This window comes from Myxocyprinus asiaticus, chromosome 46 (genome assembly GCF_019703515.2).
Source record: "Myxocyprinus asiaticus isolate MX2 ecotype Aquarium Trade chromosome 46, UBuf_Myxa_2, whole genome shotgun sequence".
Lineage (NCBI taxonomy): Eukaryota > Metazoa > Chordata > Actinopteri > Cypriniformes > Catostomidae > Myxocyprinus > Myxocyprinus asiaticus.
In genome coordinates this window covers 18,889,405-18,898,955 of record NC_059389.1, presented here as the reverse complement: position 1 = coordinate 18,898,955, position 9,551 = coordinate 18,889,405, and positions in this window count along the sequence as shown.

Here is a 9,551-nt window from a genome sequence, read left to right as displayed (position 1 = left end):
CGCTATCAAAGCAACGGCTTCCATAACACCTCAGCAGTGCCACAGGCTGATTGCCTCCATGCCACGCTGCACTGATGCAGTAATTTGTGCAAAAGGAGCCCCGACCTATTATTGAGTGCATAAATTAACATACTTTTCAGAATGTTGACATTTCACCTATCATATCACTTCTGAAGACATGGATTAAACCACTGAAGTCATCTGGATTACTTTTGTGCTGCCTTTATGTGTTTTTTCGGAGCTTCAAAGTTCTTGCCACTATTCACTTGCATTAAAATATTGATTTGTGTCATAAGTTAAATCATTGTTTTCTATAGTATATGGTAATAGAGAGCATTTTCGAAAGACTCAGGAATACAGGCTTAAATGGAGCAAAATCAAAATCAAATGAAAAGGTATAGATAGATTATGATAAATTATGAGACTCTCAGCCTAACAAACTGCTAAAATAATAATAATAATAATAAAAACAATTAGCCAAAAGTTAACTTTTTGTCTTATTTTTCTGATTTGACATTCGTTATCTCAGGGTGTAAATAAGGTTGCTCTGAAAAACTGCTTTTGTTCCCAATTATGTCACCTGTAACTGAGTAAAATTTTGTGTTGATATGACAAAGCAATCAAAAGTTATAGCATCCAAAAATATCTCCAAGTGTCCAAAAGCCTCTCCAAACAAATAAAACATAATTGTACATAAGAACTAAATACACATGCAAATACAACAATGACTGAAGGTATGCTCTCTCTCCAAAGCATGCAGGCATGAGTTACGAGATCTCATTCAGTTCCATTCTGTGTCATTTGAGCCATCAGTGATATGTACCTGATCTTGGTGGCCATATGTAATTCGAGTGAAAGATCCTCTCTGCCCACCTCTGGTTGCAACGATCTGAATCCTAATATGATTGGTTTAGCGTTCCATGATGCTAGACAACATACAACATCCTTTCAGATGAAGTCATCTGATCCAGGAAAGCTAATGTGTTTTTAGCCAGATAGCACATTGATAGCACCAGATAGTGCTGTGTGCATATTGTGTTTCCTGTGGATTATCTAATGATCTATGCATCCGATTATGTTGTGTGTGGGCTTATTTTACAGATCTTCTCTAAGTAACGGCATTTGATTTTTTTATGTTCTGTTTATTTTTCGTGAAGTTAAGCGAAAATGCGGCTTATAAGAGACACTGTTTACATGTAGTGTATGTCTAAAACATATAATTAGCTATTACTCGCTATGTATACACATAATTCTGTGAGTAAAACAAATAGACTGGTTGTATTCTACTCTTTGAGAGCTTTCCAATGACATATGACACATGGCAATTTGATGAGTTTGATGTTTTTATCAATTACAATAATATGTACAGTGCAACATGTTTCATAAATGATCAAAACGGAACACTTTTGATTTATCTGCACATTTCAAAGCACTTGTTCAGTTTTGGTCATAATGCCTACATGCATTGTAAAGTAGAGCTTATAAGCTTTAAAACAATACCTATTTTGTGTTGGTCAAGACTGTAGTTATTAATATTTTGATCATTATTTTTTTCTCGGCGGTGGGCCAATCCGAGCTTAAAGGGTTAAATATCTTGTATATAACGTATAGCAATGAAGAATTTGGAGAAGGGATGAGGAAGATCTGTGGAGGGTTGCTTTATGAACCATATATCCTTAAGAGAAATAAACATGAACAATCCCTGTCATCTTCCAACCTAGCCAAACTAAACTAAGCTAGTCCCTGCCAGACACATTTGATTATGCGACACAGCTACCTCAGATCATGAAAGTCTGTGGAATCACTCGTTTTCTTACTCAGAAGCTGAGCTGAAACCTAGTCAACTACGTTCCCTGAAGAATTCATATGTGAAAATCTGAATATTCTTCTCTTTTAACAAGCATAACACATTCTTTTGGGAAGGCACTGATAGCTCACAGGTTCTCACACACTTTCCTCCTGGGAACTCCTATGAGATTAAGGGTAAAGTTGAAGATGTAAGTGTGGGAAGTATAATTTGAGAGCTCCCTCTAGTGGACGCTATAACTAATTTCTCCATCCATTGACCCAACACAGCTGTAGAACAGCTGAATACAGTGAAGAACAACAAAGACTTGGGAAGAGCCAATCACAGCATGGTACTTTTTGGTTTTGGAGATGGGGCGGTGGCCCCACACAGTAAATGCTGGATCGCCTGCAGTGCATCCGGGACACCGACAGCCTGCCAAAGTCAGTTTCCTTTCTTTCTGTCTGTAGGTGTAACAAAAACACCCATTTCCCATTGTTTAGACCATGTTTTCCCATGTATCATGCATACATGACGTCAATGAAATAAATGACTGACTCTTCCTCCAGTTGTGATTTCAGATTTGATGACTGTGAATGTGTCATTCAGGGTTCAGATGTCCAGTGCTGATGTCATGTCTCTGAACTAGAATCAGACTCGGCTCTCCTGTGCACTTGGGTTGGCGAGCTCTTCCTTGAGCTGCACAATGGCACTTACACCCTCAACCCAAAATAGATTTTTTTGTTTTTTGTTTTTTGTAAGTCTAAACACCCCATGAAATCGCTTGATGCACAAAGTTTTCTTTCCTGTGTTGATGTTTTTTTTTTTTTAAAGAAGTTTGGGCGGGACATATCGAAGGGCTTGTTCCTTTTTTGAAATAGCAACTTAATTTTCAGTACATCCAAGCCATTACCCATGATTTGCTATTTTCTAGTCAGTTGCAAGTGGTGTTAGGCGGAGGGACATTCTCATTTTAGAAAGCATTTGAGTAGACAGTAAGTTTGTATAGTGTAAGATTAGTCATCAGTATTTTATTTCAACATTTTATTTTCCTGGAATAGAAAATGGACTTAAATATATAATTTGACATTTATTATTTTTGTCAAATAATAAAATTACATTTTTTTGCCTAAAGTCTATAACATTTATATTGTTAGTCACAGTTTTCAACTGTGGTTTTAAGAACTCTATATTTAAATGACTTCTGTTATGATTGGCTGACCTTCATGTACCAGTGTAATTCATCAGGGTGTGTCAAGTTGTTGATGTGTAAAATGTGAATGTTCATATGTGCTCATTAGAGGTTGACCTACAGTTGGTTTTGTTGATATGATAACTAAGGTGGTGTAAAAGGCCGATAACCGATTAATTGGCCAATAGTTTTTAAAATCAATTTGTAGAATGTTACAATGCTCTGTATTTAAGTATTTACCAAATTAAGCTTCACTAGAAGTATATGTGCTGACAGGGCACGTTTCTATATAGTCACGTTTCTACCCACACCTATCATATCGCTTCTGAAGACATAGATTAAACCACTGGAGTTGTATGGATTACTTTTATGCTGCATTTATGTGATTTTTGTACCTTCTGAGTTCTGATCAGCATTCACTTGCATTGAAAGGACCAACAGAACTGAGAAATTCTTCTAAAAAGTTTAATTTGTGTTCAGCAGAAGAAAGAAAGTCACACATCTGGGCTGGCATGAGGGTGAGTAAATGATGAGAGAAATTTCATTTTTGGGTAAACTAAGTTTATTTTAAAGACTATCTAGGCACATAATAACACTATAGAACTGTAAATGTTTATAACTCTTTCAAGATGTACAGGCTCACTTTAAATGGTCAGTGCTTTGTATTTTAGATCATTAAAATAGCAACAGATCCAGTGAAACAATTTAATTTTTAATTTTTACATGCCATTCCAAAACGTGCCATTTTACAATGATAAGAGTGACATAAAAGACTAAAAATAACACATTTGTACTTTTCTTTTACTTGGAATGTGAATGTTCAGGACAAAGGCAAAATGGTTACTGTCTCTTTAAGAGGGTTTTATCGCATGATACAACATTGAAGGCACTGTGTGTAGTTTGTTTCATTGAGTTTAATCTTTTGAGAGCTGTATAGTCCTATTATTTTCGTACCGTGTCGTGCTGTTGCATCTGTATTCATTTACTTTAAGTATTCTGTTATTTTGTGACAATTTTTTTTTTTTTTTTTTTTTTGCTATTATCATTCTGCACTGCTAGGGAAGAGGATTTCAGAGATTAATTGATTGAGATTGTGAGACTGCAGTCAATCTTGTACCTGAAGCACGTTCATCCATTCAGCTATTAGTAGCCTATCTGTTCTCAATGCATCTTCCTTCCCGCCCTGTCAAGTGAAGCGGCGCAACATCAGTTATGTCTCTAACATGCTACTCTCTCATTTGTTTGGGTGTGAGATGATAAAATACAGACTGCGTCCGCTATAATACGGAACGCAATTCTGATCCTTTAAATACCGGATGTTACGGACTGTTGGCAATTGTTATGCGACATTTAATGAAAGTTTGTCAAAAAACATGTGGACCTAACTGACCCAATTTTTGACCGGCCCAGCGGGAATTCTCCCGATCTTCCCGATTGCCACTCCGGCCCTGGCTACATATGAGGGAAGACTGTTCAGGACAAACTGATTCACTAGAATGAATCAGACTTCCCAATGCTGCATTTGCAAGAGAGATGACAATTTAGGATGAGCAGATTCACATGAATGAATCTGACTTTTCAACACTACATATGAGAGAACTCCATTCAGGACGAACGATTTTCTAACGCTACTTCTGAGAGGGAGAACCGTTTAGGACAAACCATTCTCTTTAATGATCTGACTTTACAACACACTACATTTGAGAGAACACCGTTCAGGACGAACCGATCTATTAGAATGAATCAGACTTTTCAGTGCTGCTTTTGATACAGAGGACTGTTTAGGACAAACCATTCAGTTGAATGAATGTAATTTTTCGACACTAGAAGAAGATCATTCAGGATGAGCCGGATCAGACTTACTAAAGCTGCATATGAGAGAGAGGACTGTTTAGGGTGAGCCTATTCACTAGAATAAATTGGACATTCCAACATAACACATGAGAGAAGCAGTGGCGAGCGGTGACATTTTCAACCGGGTATGCTGTAATCCCAAGTGTCCCTGACTTAACCTAACTCAGCCGGTAAACCGTATACAGGCACAGTGCATCGCCTTAGGGTAAACTCATCCATGACAGGTGTAGATTTAAATGTATGCCCATTTTCATACCTTATTTGTATATAAAATTAATTCTCCGATCCTTCATTATGAACTCTGTTATGACCTTTTCGCAGAAGCTGTCAGATGTCTTCAGTTGGTGCATCATCCTCATTTCAATGGACATCAGAGCCAGGCCACTCAAGCGCTGTTGTACAGTAGCATTGCATTGGAAAGTCTTAATCTTTTTCAATGCTGAAAATGTTTTCTCTACTGACGCAGTAATAGATGGCACTGTTATAAACAACCGCCAACAGCTGCTTAAAGCGTTATGTTATCATACAGTATGTAACATATCTAACGTAACATTCACATTAACTATGTTTTTAGTCCATGTTGCCAGATAACGTGTACTTTGTGTAGGTCAAAAACATGGGGGGAATATGTTTTCAATGGATTTTCTAATTTTTTGTTTGAGAAAAACATGAAAATATACAGTTATGGTTTACTTTTTGTCAGTTTGATTTGAGTTAATTTTAGTTAGTTTAGCATCAACTACATTTAGGTGATTTTCTTTCATTGATATCTGGCAATGCTACATCATTTTTCTGCTTGGACGAGCAATTCGGGTACAGCTTATCTAATGCATGAAATTGCCCACTTGCCAACCAGCCAATGAGAACGCGGAACAATGACAGCGATTCTTAGCAATAGAGTGTAGGCGCCAATGCTATTGTGTATCCGCTCCGTAACTGGAACAGATTGCAGAAAACTACCGTCGTTTGGCAGTAGAATAATTTGAGGACAGTGACATACATATTTCCAACATTTTATTATGTAAATAATCTTTATATTACACCTCAAATGACAAGGACATTTATATTAATGTTAATATAAGCAAATTCCTGCACTCATTCTCTGGAATGGCTCGGGTATGCAGAGCATTTGCAGCTTACAGGTGCTGGTCATATAATTAGAATATCATCAAAAAGTTGATTTATTTCACTAATTCCATTCAAAAAGTGAAACTTGTATATTATATTCATTCATCACACACAGACTGATATATTTCAAATGTTTATTTCTTTTAATTTTGATGATTATAACTGACAACTAAGGAAAATCCCAAATTCAGTATCTCAGAAAATTAGAATATTACTTAAGACCAATACAAAGAAAGGATTTTTAGAAATCTTGGCCAACTGAAAAGTATGAACATGAAAAGTATGAGCATGTACAGCACTCAATACTTAGTTGGGGCTCCTTTTGCCTGAATTACTGCAGCAATGCGGCGTGGCATGGAGTCGATCAGTCTGTGGCACTGCTCAGGTGTTATGAGAGCCCAGGTTGCTCTGATAGTGGCCTTCAGCTCTTCTGCATTGTTGGGTCTGGCATATCGCATCTTCCTCTTCACAATACCCCATAGATTTTCTATGGGGTTAAGGTCAGGCGAGTTTGCTGGCCAATTAAGAACAGGGATACCATGGTCCTTAAACCAGATACTGGTTGCTTTGGCACTGTGTGCAGGTGCCAAGTCCTGTTGGAAAATGAAATCTGCATCTCCATAAAGTTGGTCAGCAGCAGGAAGCATGAAGTGCTCTAAAACTTCCTGGTATACGGCTGCGTTGGCCTTGGACCTCAGAAAACACAGTGGACCAACACCAGCAGATGACATGGCACCCCAAACCATCACTGACTGTGGAAACTTTACACTGGACCTCAAGCAACATGGATTGTGTGCCTCTCCTCTCTTCCTCCAGACTCTGGGACCCTGATTTCCAAAGGAAATGCAAAATTTACTTTCATCAGAGAACATAACTTTGGACCACTCAGCAGCAGTCCAGTCCTTTTTGTCTTTAGCCCAGGCAAGACGCTTCTGACGCTGTCTGTTGTTCAAGAGTGGCTTGACACAAGGAATGCGACAGCTGAAACCCATGTCTTGCATACGTCTGTGCGTAGTGGTTCTCCCCCACATTTTTGAATGGGTTTTGTTTCACAATCCTCTCCAGGGTGCGGTTATCCCTATTGCTTGTACACTTTTTTCTACCACATCTTTTCCTTCCCTTCGCCTCTCTATTAATGTGCTTGGACACAGAGCTCTGTGAACAGCCAGTCTCTTTTGCAATGACCTTTTGTGTCTTGCCCTCCTTGTGCAACGTGTCAATGGTCGTCTTTTGGACAACTGTCAAGTCAGCAGTCTTTCCCATGATTGTGTAGCGTACAGAACTAGACTGAGAGACCATTTAAAGGCCTTTGCAGGTGTTTTGAGTTAATTAGCTGATTAGAGTGTGGCACCAGGTGTCTTCAATATTGAACCTTTTCACAATATTCTAATTTTCTGAGATACTGAATTTGGGATTTTCCTTATTTGTCAGTTATAATCATCAGAATTAAAAGAAATAAACATTTGAAATATATCAGTCTGTGTGTAATGAATGAATATAATATACAAGTTTCACATTTTGAATGGAATTAGTGAAATAAATCAACTTTTTGATGATATTCTAATTATATGACCAGCACCTGTATATGGACCGCACGCTGCTGGAGAGAAGACCGTTTAGGATGAACTGATTCTTTAGAATGAATCAGACTTTCTAACCCTACATATAAAAGAGAGGGCTGTTTAGGAAAGTTTATCTGATCTACTGTATACTTACTGCAACCACCTTCAGGGAATCCATTTCCAAGGGTTGCCTGGGGAACCAGTTTACTTTGTTTGATGATGTGCCTCTACAATCTACAATCTCATTTGCCTGCAGAAGTGAAGAAAGAAGATTTCTCTTCCCTCTTCCACCGAGTCGACTTCGCCAACGAGAATCAGCCACCGTACCGCCCGATGACAGAGCGAGGAAACGGCCTCCCGTCATCACCCGAGCCTCGAGTAACCAAGTCGGAGTAAAACGACAAACGAACACACATTCTACCCGCGTCCTCACGCGACTCAAGTAAGAGGTTTACGTCTGGGCAGAGATAGATTGTTATAGTGTGTTATTCTTGTGTATCAAGGTTATTGCTTGTACAGTTTACAGACTGCCAAGTCCGCTCATTGCTGCTAATAATACTCAAGGTATTATTGTAACTTACTGTTACCACGAATGAGATCTGCTTTGTTGTCGTCCAACCACTTTGGACTGTTTGTGCATTTCTGCCATCGCTGGTGAGACCGGCACACTGAGTTTATCCATTAAAGATTCAATGACCGCATTGCGTCTCTGAGTGATAAAACTAACGGTTGCCTTCTCTCCCATGATCACTATAACCGGCTTCGGTTCCGTCACTCTGTTCTCTCTCTCTCATACTACCGCACACACACACACACACACACACACGACCCCTCACAAACATACCCGCACACACATTTGATGAACAGATAACTTGACGAAGGAGCCCAGCTTTGTCCCTACATTATCGTACCAGCGGAGACATGCGTTAAACGGGCAGACACCATTAACCCGTTTCTCCGCTCACATTCGCGGCCACATTCTCTGGCTGGAAACCTGTGTGACTCTCCACGAGAGCCACGTCCACCATTTTGTGCACTTCTCTCCTTACACACACACACACACACACACACACCCATTCACACACACACACCTTCCTCTCATGTATTATAGGCTTATATGTTACCATATCTAATCATGTTACTGTTTAGTTTGTATTGATTATGTACTGCACTGTATTGATTATTAATAGATATTACTGCAACAATAAACTGTTATACTTTAAAGAGACGTGTTTTGTTATTGTTCTGCATGCACCTGTGCCAAGGGCTGGCAGGGGATGTCAGTACTCGGATTCAAGCCTTCATTGTTTAGCTTTTGAATGTCGATGTTCTCCAGACGTCAGCTTTCCTAAAGGAACAATCCTATATTGAGACTGCTATACTGTCTGGTTATTAGTCCCTGATTCCAGGGTGGTGCCCCGGTGATATTAATCCTTATTAATATTCTATTGATTTTGATAATTAATAATTAATATTCTATTGATTTTGATCATTGATTGTTATGTACATTTATTCATTTGGCAGATGCTTTTATTCAAAGCAACTTACAAAAGAGGAAAACATAAGGGAATCATCTTAAGGAGACAGTGGTTCGAAGTGCCATATTACAAAGTTTCACTAGCATCAGAATAGTAGCATTCAAAACAGATTAAAGTGCAACAAGAATTTTAATTTTTTTGTATGTTTTAGTGACTGGTTAAGAGCTCATGGAAAAGATGTGTTTTTAGCTGTTTTTTGAAGACAGAAAGTGAGTCAGCTTCACGGATGGAGTTGGGAAGGTCATTCCACCAATGTGGTATGATGAAGCCGAAAGTCCGGGAAAGTGTTTTGGTGCCTCTTTGTGTTGGTACAACAAGGCGACATTCCTTAGCCGACCGCAAGCTTCTAGTGGGCGCGTAGCTCTGCATAAATGATTTTAGGTATGCTGGAGCAGACCCAGTGACTGTTCTGTATGCCAGCATCAGAGCCTTGAATTTGATACATGCATCAACCAGCAGCCAGTGGAGAGAGACAAGGAGTGGTGTAACAT